Below are 8,983 nucleotides of genomic sequence, written 5' to 3' on the forward strand. Positions count from 1 at the left end.
GTTGTTCAAATTTCCCTTCCTCCAACTTTCTCATTTTAAGAATCATTTCATACTCATGCTTTGTAGGCTGAATAGAAGGCCCCAGTTTGCAGAGTAGAAAGGAAAAGGAAAGTGGTGATGCTTATCAGTTAGTAATACCACAGATATAATGGGCAAGCTAATCCCTAGTCATCAAGTGGAATGTTGTTTGGAACTGAATATCATCCTACACTGTAACAGTGATATTACAAATGAAGAGGACTCTAACAAGGCTTGATTGTATATAAAGCCACAAACTCAGCAAGCTAGTTGTTTCACATTCTATAGTAGCTTCAAAAATTACAATGTTCTCTACTCAAAAGGGAGGGGGGGAAGAGGGGGAAAGAAACAGGTCAGAATATAGTCCTTTATCCCTAATTCTAAAAACAATTTATCAATGTCAGTTTATCAACCCTAGTTTATGCCACCCTAAAGTCACAACCCAATTTTTTGTTTGAATGATCTCAAACAGTATGCTAAGTAATTACACAAATTTGAAGCTATACATGTAAATAACAAGAGGCAATATCACGTAGTGAAAAACTTTGGAGTAAGGAAGATCAAGGTTCAAGTTCTAACATTTTCTAGATCTATGACAATGGGAAACTTTGAAGTGTTCCTAGACAACTTGCTAACACTGTGATATACAGATGAATTTCTGTTTGAATCACTGGAAATAATTTTGAAACTGGGATTTCCTTGAGAAGAGAACCAAGCTAAGTCTCTCTACCCCACCACCAGCAGTCTAATGTATAGCAACAGGTATGAGAATCTTAAGTGTTTCTTTTACCATGACAGCATGGAGAGTTAAAAAACATTCTAACTATATCAATTGTTTTGTCTTCTTAATTTCTAAGCAATATCTATTTATAAGATGAAGTGATAAAGTATATAAAGTGCTGGGCCTAGAGTCAGGAAGACCTGAGTTCAAATGTATTCTTCAATACTTTATTAGATATATGACCCTAAGAAATTCACTAAACTTCTATCTGCCTCAGTTTCCTTACAACTGTAAAGTGGCACTTGCTTCACAGGGTTGTTTCAAGTAAGATCTCAAATGAAATACTATTTGTAAACCCCTAACAGTGTCTGTCTATGACACCGTTTTCTGCATTTCTTCTATTCTTGTTTTTTTTTTAATTATTTATACAAGAAAATGTTAATTTAAAAAAAAATCAATATTATGCGTTTTATGCTTCAACAATGTTTTTATCTTATAATGTGGTTTAAGGTCTAATACCCACTGAATATATTTCTTTTACATTTTTCCCCCTTGGGTTCTTTGATGTTTTTTACCTTTTGGTCTTCTAAATGAACTTTGTTATTATTTTTTATAACCCAGTAAAATAATTTTTAGCAGTTGAATTGAGATGGGATTACATAGTTAATTAAGTAAAATTGTCATTTTTAAATTATATTGGCTTTACCTACCAATGATCTATAAATATTAACTCAATTATTTCAATCTAACTTGATTTATATAAAAAGTATTTTATGTTTTGTTCATATAGTTCTTGTGTCTCTTTTGGTTAATAGAAGCTTAATAAGCTGAATATATGTTCTAGAGTCAATAAATCAATTGAATTCTTTTTGGACTTTTTAACATATAAAAATGCATTGACTTATGATTTCTATATTTTATAGGTTGAGTCAATAATTTTAAATGCTTCTGTTGAATATCACAAAGTGCTTTAGAAAAACAAGAATTGAAACATCTTATTGAATTACATCACATTTCCCCAAAAAAATCATAAGGGAATGATCACTGGTAATTTGTAAAAGGATGACCTAAATGGAGTATTTCCTGAAATGGCTTCCTGAGGCTCTAGCCAGATGTTTATTTAAATAAGATATATAACAATGTAATTAAACCCAATGTAACTAACTAATATGCCTAAGATCTAAAAGATATAATACCCCTATAAACCCATAATGTGATCCTGGGTAAATCACAACCTCTATTTGCCCCAATTTCTTCATCAGTAGAAGAAGGATAATAGTAGTATATTTCTTCTTCCCAAGATTGTTATGAGGAACAAATGAGAAATTGTTTGTAAAACACTAGCATAGTTCCTGGCACATAATAAATTCATATAAATAACAGCTTTTAGTATTATTATTTTCTAGTGGGTTTCAGAGTATGTGCATTAAGCAGATACCCATTCTCTTTACTGAGAGAATAAGAGCAATATTTTTAAAATAAAAAAGTTCTCCATAAATCCCTAAAGGCATATATTTTATTATATTATATTATACACACAGAAAAATGAAAAACAGGCTGACTGATTAAATCAATGTCAACAATGGACCTAAATAATTTCAGACCTTTATTTCCTTCTTCACAAATTAGTTTGTCCTCATTGGAAGGCTTAACTTTTCTAAATTGATTTTTAATTTTTAAATTAGCAAATAAATTTTCTGTTTTTGCATTTATTTAAATTTTGATTTTTCTATGATCCTCCCCCACCAAATAACAAGCAATAAAGAAAATCCTCACTATAATTATGCATAGCTTAATAAAACAAATGATCACATTGACCATCTCCCAAAATCTTATGTTTCTCTCTGAATTTTATCACCTCTAAAAGAGATGATTGGTATACTTCATGTACAGTTTTCTGGACTTATAGATTGTCATTCCATTAATCAAAGTTCTAAAGTTTTTGAAAATTATTTTCCTGAATAATGTGCTTGTCATTGTATAAATTGTTCTCTTAGTTCTTCTCACTTCATTGAGAATCCGTTCATAGAAGTCTCCCTTATTTCCTCCCAGATTGTCTATTTCATCATTTCTTATAGCAAAATAATATTCCATTTTATACTTTATATACCATGACTTGTTTACTCATTCCTGAATACACTCTTAGTTTCCAATTTTTGGCAACCACCAAAGGACCTTCTGTAAATGTTTTTGACTATACATTTTTCTTCTTTTTTTTGTTTTTTTTTGGTATATAGGTACAGTAATGATAGCATTATGGCAAAGGATATCGTAATTTTCATATAGTTCCAGATTGTTTCTCAAAGTAGATGGATAAATTGATAGCCCTATTAACAATCAACAATTGTGCCTGTTTTCTCACAATTGCTCTAACATTTGTCATTTTCCTTTTTTGTCATCTTTGCCAGTGTGATGGGTTTGAAGTGGAATCAGAAGGTTACTTTAATTTATATTTATCTGATTATTCGTAATTGAGAACTTTTTTTCTATCTATTGACAATATTGGATTTCTTTCTTTTAAAACCACCTTTTTATCTCCTATGTTCACTTATCTGTTGGAGAATAGCTCTTAATTTGATAAATTTGAATCAATTATTTGATTTTGAGGATTGTCATCACATATAATGTTTCTTATCCTGTTTTAGCTCCACATCTCTTTGTATTTAAATTGTTACTTTGTTCTGTTGTTCCTATGGTTTCGGCTTTCTATGAAGATATATTTAAAGGCTTAGAATAATTTCTTGAGAAGCCTTTTCTTGAGGAGAAGCTAGTTTTTTTTTATTTCCTATAGTCTTATGATTGGATTGGAAGGTGGGTAGGAAGAGAGTTTAGGAAAGGAGGACTGACTTCAAACACCACGAATCAGGAAGTAAAGATACTCTATTCACTTTACCACTTAGCTGAAAGTCAGTTGACTAAAGGGATTGGACCATCAGATGATCCTCAATGTGCCTTTTAGCTTCAGAGCCTATAAACTTGTGCTAACAAATTGTGTCAGTATTTGGTATAAATAGTTTCTTTAGCACTATTTCAAGAACAATGTAAATCCCAAAGTTTTCATAAAGCCTTCCTGACTACCTTAGCCTAGCCCAGACTTTTTCCCCATTTGTGATTGCTTATAGTATAACACTTAATCATGCAAACACTCAATCATATACTTACTTAAAGCAGTTTGAAATTGATTGATATATATGTAAAAAACATAGCAATATACCAAAATCAACAGATTGCTGACTTTTAAATCAAGAAGATTGGGCTTCAATTTTTGCCTCTGATGTAAATTTGCTATATGACCGTGGACAAGTTATTTCACCTTTCATTTGGGCAATTCACATTTAGGCAGCTTTCTGAAACTACTAGTTGCTGTGGTGGTATTACCTGAATTGGTAAAGGAAGTTTCTTTATGTGGAAGAATCCTAAATGGATAAAATCATAGTTTGTTTCCCTATTCCTATGTTTGCATCTGTGTGTGTGTGTGTGTGTGTGTACTTATCTCCTGAGTAGCGAAAACTCCTATTATTTTGGGGGAATGGATCTTTTCTTTGAAAAGTAAGTACAATATCAGTGTGTTATTTTGTTATTTTGTTTTGTTTTGTTTTTTATTGGTAGTAATGGGAATTTAAGTCCACTTACACAAAGTTTGGCATGCTCTCTACAAATTGTGCTTTGATGCATAATCCCTATTCCTTTTTTTTTTCCTTGTGCTTACTTTAAACTCTAGATACTTTATGAATCTAAGCAGACAGTTTCTTACAGGGAGAAGGACTGACAAATACCATTTTCAGAGAAAACATTAAAAATCCTTTAGGCCATTTCACTTGCAGAATCTTGTTTCTGAAAGATGAAGACTTAACATGAACAGAGTACTGATGTTACAAAGCAATCTGTGGCAGATGAAGAGGATCTTGTTAAGTATTTGTGTTGACACTGCAGAGAATTTTAGAATTCCCTTGAAATGTGGAGGTTGGGATAGAAATCTATATAGCATTTTTGTTTTACTGAAAAGGCTGGTGCAGAATAGAAACCTATGTAGTGACAGTATAAATGAGATATTCCCACAAACCTTAGAATACTTATTATAAATGGCCTGGCTTGTAAATGAACAGTAAGGATATCAATGTTATAAGAACTTTCCAGCTGCAATTCTGGTATAATGCCAGCAACTCAGGGGCTATACTATGGATTAACCTTCAAAATGTCAGATTTTTAAATGTAAGTGTGCCATAGCTGTATCTGCTATTCAGATCCTGCTTGTCTCTGCTTTCAGCCACTGAAAGCACAGCAGAGTGCCATCTGAATGTTGGCACAAGGAAGACATTCAATTTGTAATTCATAGCAACAGCTCTAAGCCGAGACAGCTACAAAGTAAATCTGAACAAGGGCTTACTGTGACTTTGAGACCTAAGACTTAATGTTCTCATACTATTAGTCAGCTTCAGCACTGAATCACACTTGTGATATTGACTACCTACCAGTAATTGCTGATTTATGGCAAAGTTTTCCCATTCTTGTTTACCTCATGCCTCTAATATACCTTCATCTTCTTCTGGAAACATGTTGAATCAGTCATTTCATGTTCTCAATGAGTTTTGCTGTTTACAAATCTATATAGAGGACATCTGGTCCTTCTAGTGGATGCCTGTGCGTTGTCCTTGTAATATTTTACTCATGGCTTGAAGCATCTATTTTTAAATGCAGCAAGATTTTAACTATTAAGTGGTTCAAGAACCACATTTATAAGTATACAGGAGAGGGCAGGAAAAGGAGAAGAATATTTTATAAATAAAATTTATTATCCTCTTGCTTTCAATTCACATTACATCTTTCTAAAGCTATTTCATTTAACTACTAACACTACAAACTTGTTACAGTTAAGTGGTAATTTACAAACCATTTGTGCCCTTCAGAGCAGTTTTATGTCAATCTGTGGCTCTTTTTTAGATGCTAGAGAAGTCAGTGAAGTATAGTAATAGAACGCTGGATCTGGAGGGCAAAAAACCTAGATTCAAATCTTGCCTCTGACATTTATTACATATATACCTAAGGACAAATTACTTAAATGCTATTGGTCCAATTTTCTTCATCTCTAAAATGAGGTTAATGACACCCATAGTAGCAGTCTCATAGGATTGTTATGATCCCAAAAAAATGTATATAACAAACTTTGAAAATTTTAGTTGTTTTTGTTTGGATTGAAAACCACCTACTGATATGTATCACCATCACATCCCATACTTCTCTCCCCTCTTTTGCCACTGATAGAACTACTGGAGAAGCAGTGGTGGTTGTCACAAAGAGCCTGGAATGCTAAAAAATTGGAAAAAATTGTGCAACATAACCTGGTAGCTTGCAAGCTATTTTCTAAGAGACTGTTTTCTTCTATGTAAAATGTGGGGAAATGGCATCCATTCTCTACCTAACCTATGAAATATTTGGATGATTAATCAGAAGAAATATGCAAAAGTACTTGGAGCTTCTCACAGCAAAAGCTCTATAAAAATACAAGATATTATTAAGATACTGATATTTTCAGGCTAAGTTAAGTATGATTGAATTTTGCACCATTAAATGTGCATGTTCAGTGATTTTGTTATTGGTGGGCTGATTCTTGGTATGTTAATGAAGACCTATGTATAGTTTTCTTGATTAACTCATGGCTCAGGACTTGTTACTTCAAGCACCAAACACGATTTAGCTTTTTGAGGTGTTGCATCCAATATATCAATTATTCATCTTAGGAATTAATGTACAATTAGCATGGATCCCTGTTCATATGGAAATAGATGGTTATGTTAATTAGAGTGCGGAAGCTGGAAAAAGCCTTGCATAATAAAAGGATTGATATTAATATCTTTGAATGGAAGATGTATATCATGTTATTATGAAAGAAATAATTCATTCATATATACCTTTTATTTCCAGAGATTCTTTTATTTAGTACAACTCTTTTTTTCTATTAGAAGTAGCTTAACATGCCAACAAAGATTTTGTCACAGAAAACCTGACATGTTTGCTATCTAGTTCACTAGCTTCTCATACTTTCTATTAGGTAAAACTATAATTCATCACTTGCCATGACTGAATAGTGAGTTCACTTTAAAGTCAGAGGCAGAGTCAAGGAATATTTATTTTCTGTATTTTTGTTCAATTCTGTATACATCATGCTACAACATTCTCTTTCTTCAAATTTAGAGCTATTTTGAAAAGGGTTCTCTCCTCTCTCTCTCTCTCTCTCTTTCTTTCTTCCTAAGATATACAATATTATTTTATATGTTTAGATTTGTAGACAATCTCAAGAATTATCATCTCATTTTTAAAATATTTTTTTTATCTTTTTATATCAGTAAAAAGAGTCTAAATAGACAGAAGACCTAGGAGTTGTTCTATTATATCTTTATAATCTTAAAAGAAGAATGGGAAGAAAAAGAAAGAGAAATGCCCCAGTGGTGGAGGGAGGGGGAAAAGGAAGGGATTAATGAAGAGAAAAGAAGCTGGGAAAGTCTATGCAAACCAGGAGAAAAGATTGAGGGGTGGGAAATGAACCTCACTCTCATCTGACTTAGTCAAAGGAAAGAATACACACACACACACACACACACACACACACACACGCACAGAAATGCATTTTATTCAACAAGGAAATGGGAGGCAGGTGGGGAAAGGGGAGAAAGGAATAAAGGAAAGGGCAGATCGAGGGATGAATTAGTCTTAAACAAAAAAATTCCAAGAATGTACAAAAATATTTATAATGGCTCGTTTTGTGGTAGCAAATTGATTGTGCTTATCAATTGGGGAATTGCTAAGCAATTTATGAAATATAAATGTGATGAATATTATACTGTGCTATAAGAAATAATGGGGAAGGGAGAGATGAAGGGGATGGTTTTATGAAAGAAGAAAAGACAGAGGTATCTAAAGAGACTGACATGGCTGCCCAAAGAACTTATTGATAAGCTTAGATTTTAAAGTAGGTTATATCATTGAGGATACATGTAAACTAGCGGCACCGTATTGTTAGCATAATATCAGGAGTGCTAATGCTTCCAATGTCCTGAGAATCCAGTGAAAAAATAAGGACAATGGAAAAAAGCTTTTTGTTGTTTTTATCCTTATCAATAATGGTTTAGGGACCACTTATAGGATGAAGATAAAAGATGATGGAGACAAAGTGGTGCCAAACTCCTATTTTCCTTCTGTTCTGCCCATCAGTGAGAATACAGCTACATGGCATAGTAGAAAAAGCACTGGGCTTGGATTTAAATTCAAGAGCTATTACTGTAGAGAATAGACAGCACAGTGGCACAATGTGCAAAGTGCCAGACCTGGAGTCAAAAAGATTCATATTCCTGAATTCAAGTCTGGCCTCAAATACTCAAATAAATCACTTACCCCTATTGGCCTCAGTTTCCTCATCAGTAAAATGAGCTGAGGAAGGAAATGGCAGATCACTCCAGTATCTTTGCCAAGAAAACCCCAAAAAAGGTCAGGAAAAGTTGGCTATGACTAAACAAGAAAGTAGGGAAATTTCAGGGAAAAAACTCCATTTAGCAAAGTAGATTTGTGAAAAATTCTAATGTTGGCTGCCCAGAGACATTGAGAGGTTAACTAACTTGCTTAGTCACACAGTGAATATATATAACTTGAACTAAGTTCTTCCAGATTCTGAGACTACCAGTCTTTTCACTGCCTTTCACAAGAGGAGCATGTAACTGATCTAAATGAACTTAAACTTAAAGTTCTCTACTTCTGTCATCTACTGATACTGTCTTTTCTCAGTCTTATTTACTCCCATATTTTTAATTCCTACTTTTATTAAAATAATTGCAAACTATATTTCCATGCCCTTACCCCTCTCTTTCCCTCCTCCTCCTTCTCCTTTTCCTCTACCTCTTCTTCATTTCTTCCTTTCCTCCCTCCTTCCCCTTTTTTCCTTCCCCCAACCTCTTTCCCTCTGTAACCACAGCTCTCAAGACCTACAGGATCGTAGAACTGAAGGTTTTGTTGTTCAGTTATGTCCAATCTTTGTATCCCATTTGGGATTTTCCTGGCAAAGATACTGGAATGATTCACCATTTACTTCTCCAGTTCATTTTACAGATGATGAAACTGAGGCAAACAGGGCTAAGTGACTTTCTCAGAGTCACACAGTATTAAGTGTCTGAGGACAGATTCAAACTACTAAACATGAATCCTCGTGATTCCAGACTCAGTACTGTATCTGCTGTGCCACCTAGATGCCCCTAA

Source organism: Antechinus flavipes, chromosome 4 (genome assembly GCF_016432865.1).
Source record: "Antechinus flavipes isolate AdamAnt ecotype Samford, QLD, Australia chromosome 4, AdamAnt_v2, whole genome shotgun sequence".
Taxonomy (NCBI): Eukaryota; Metazoa; Chordata; class Mammalia; order Dasyuromorphia; family Dasyuridae; genus Antechinus; species Antechinus flavipes.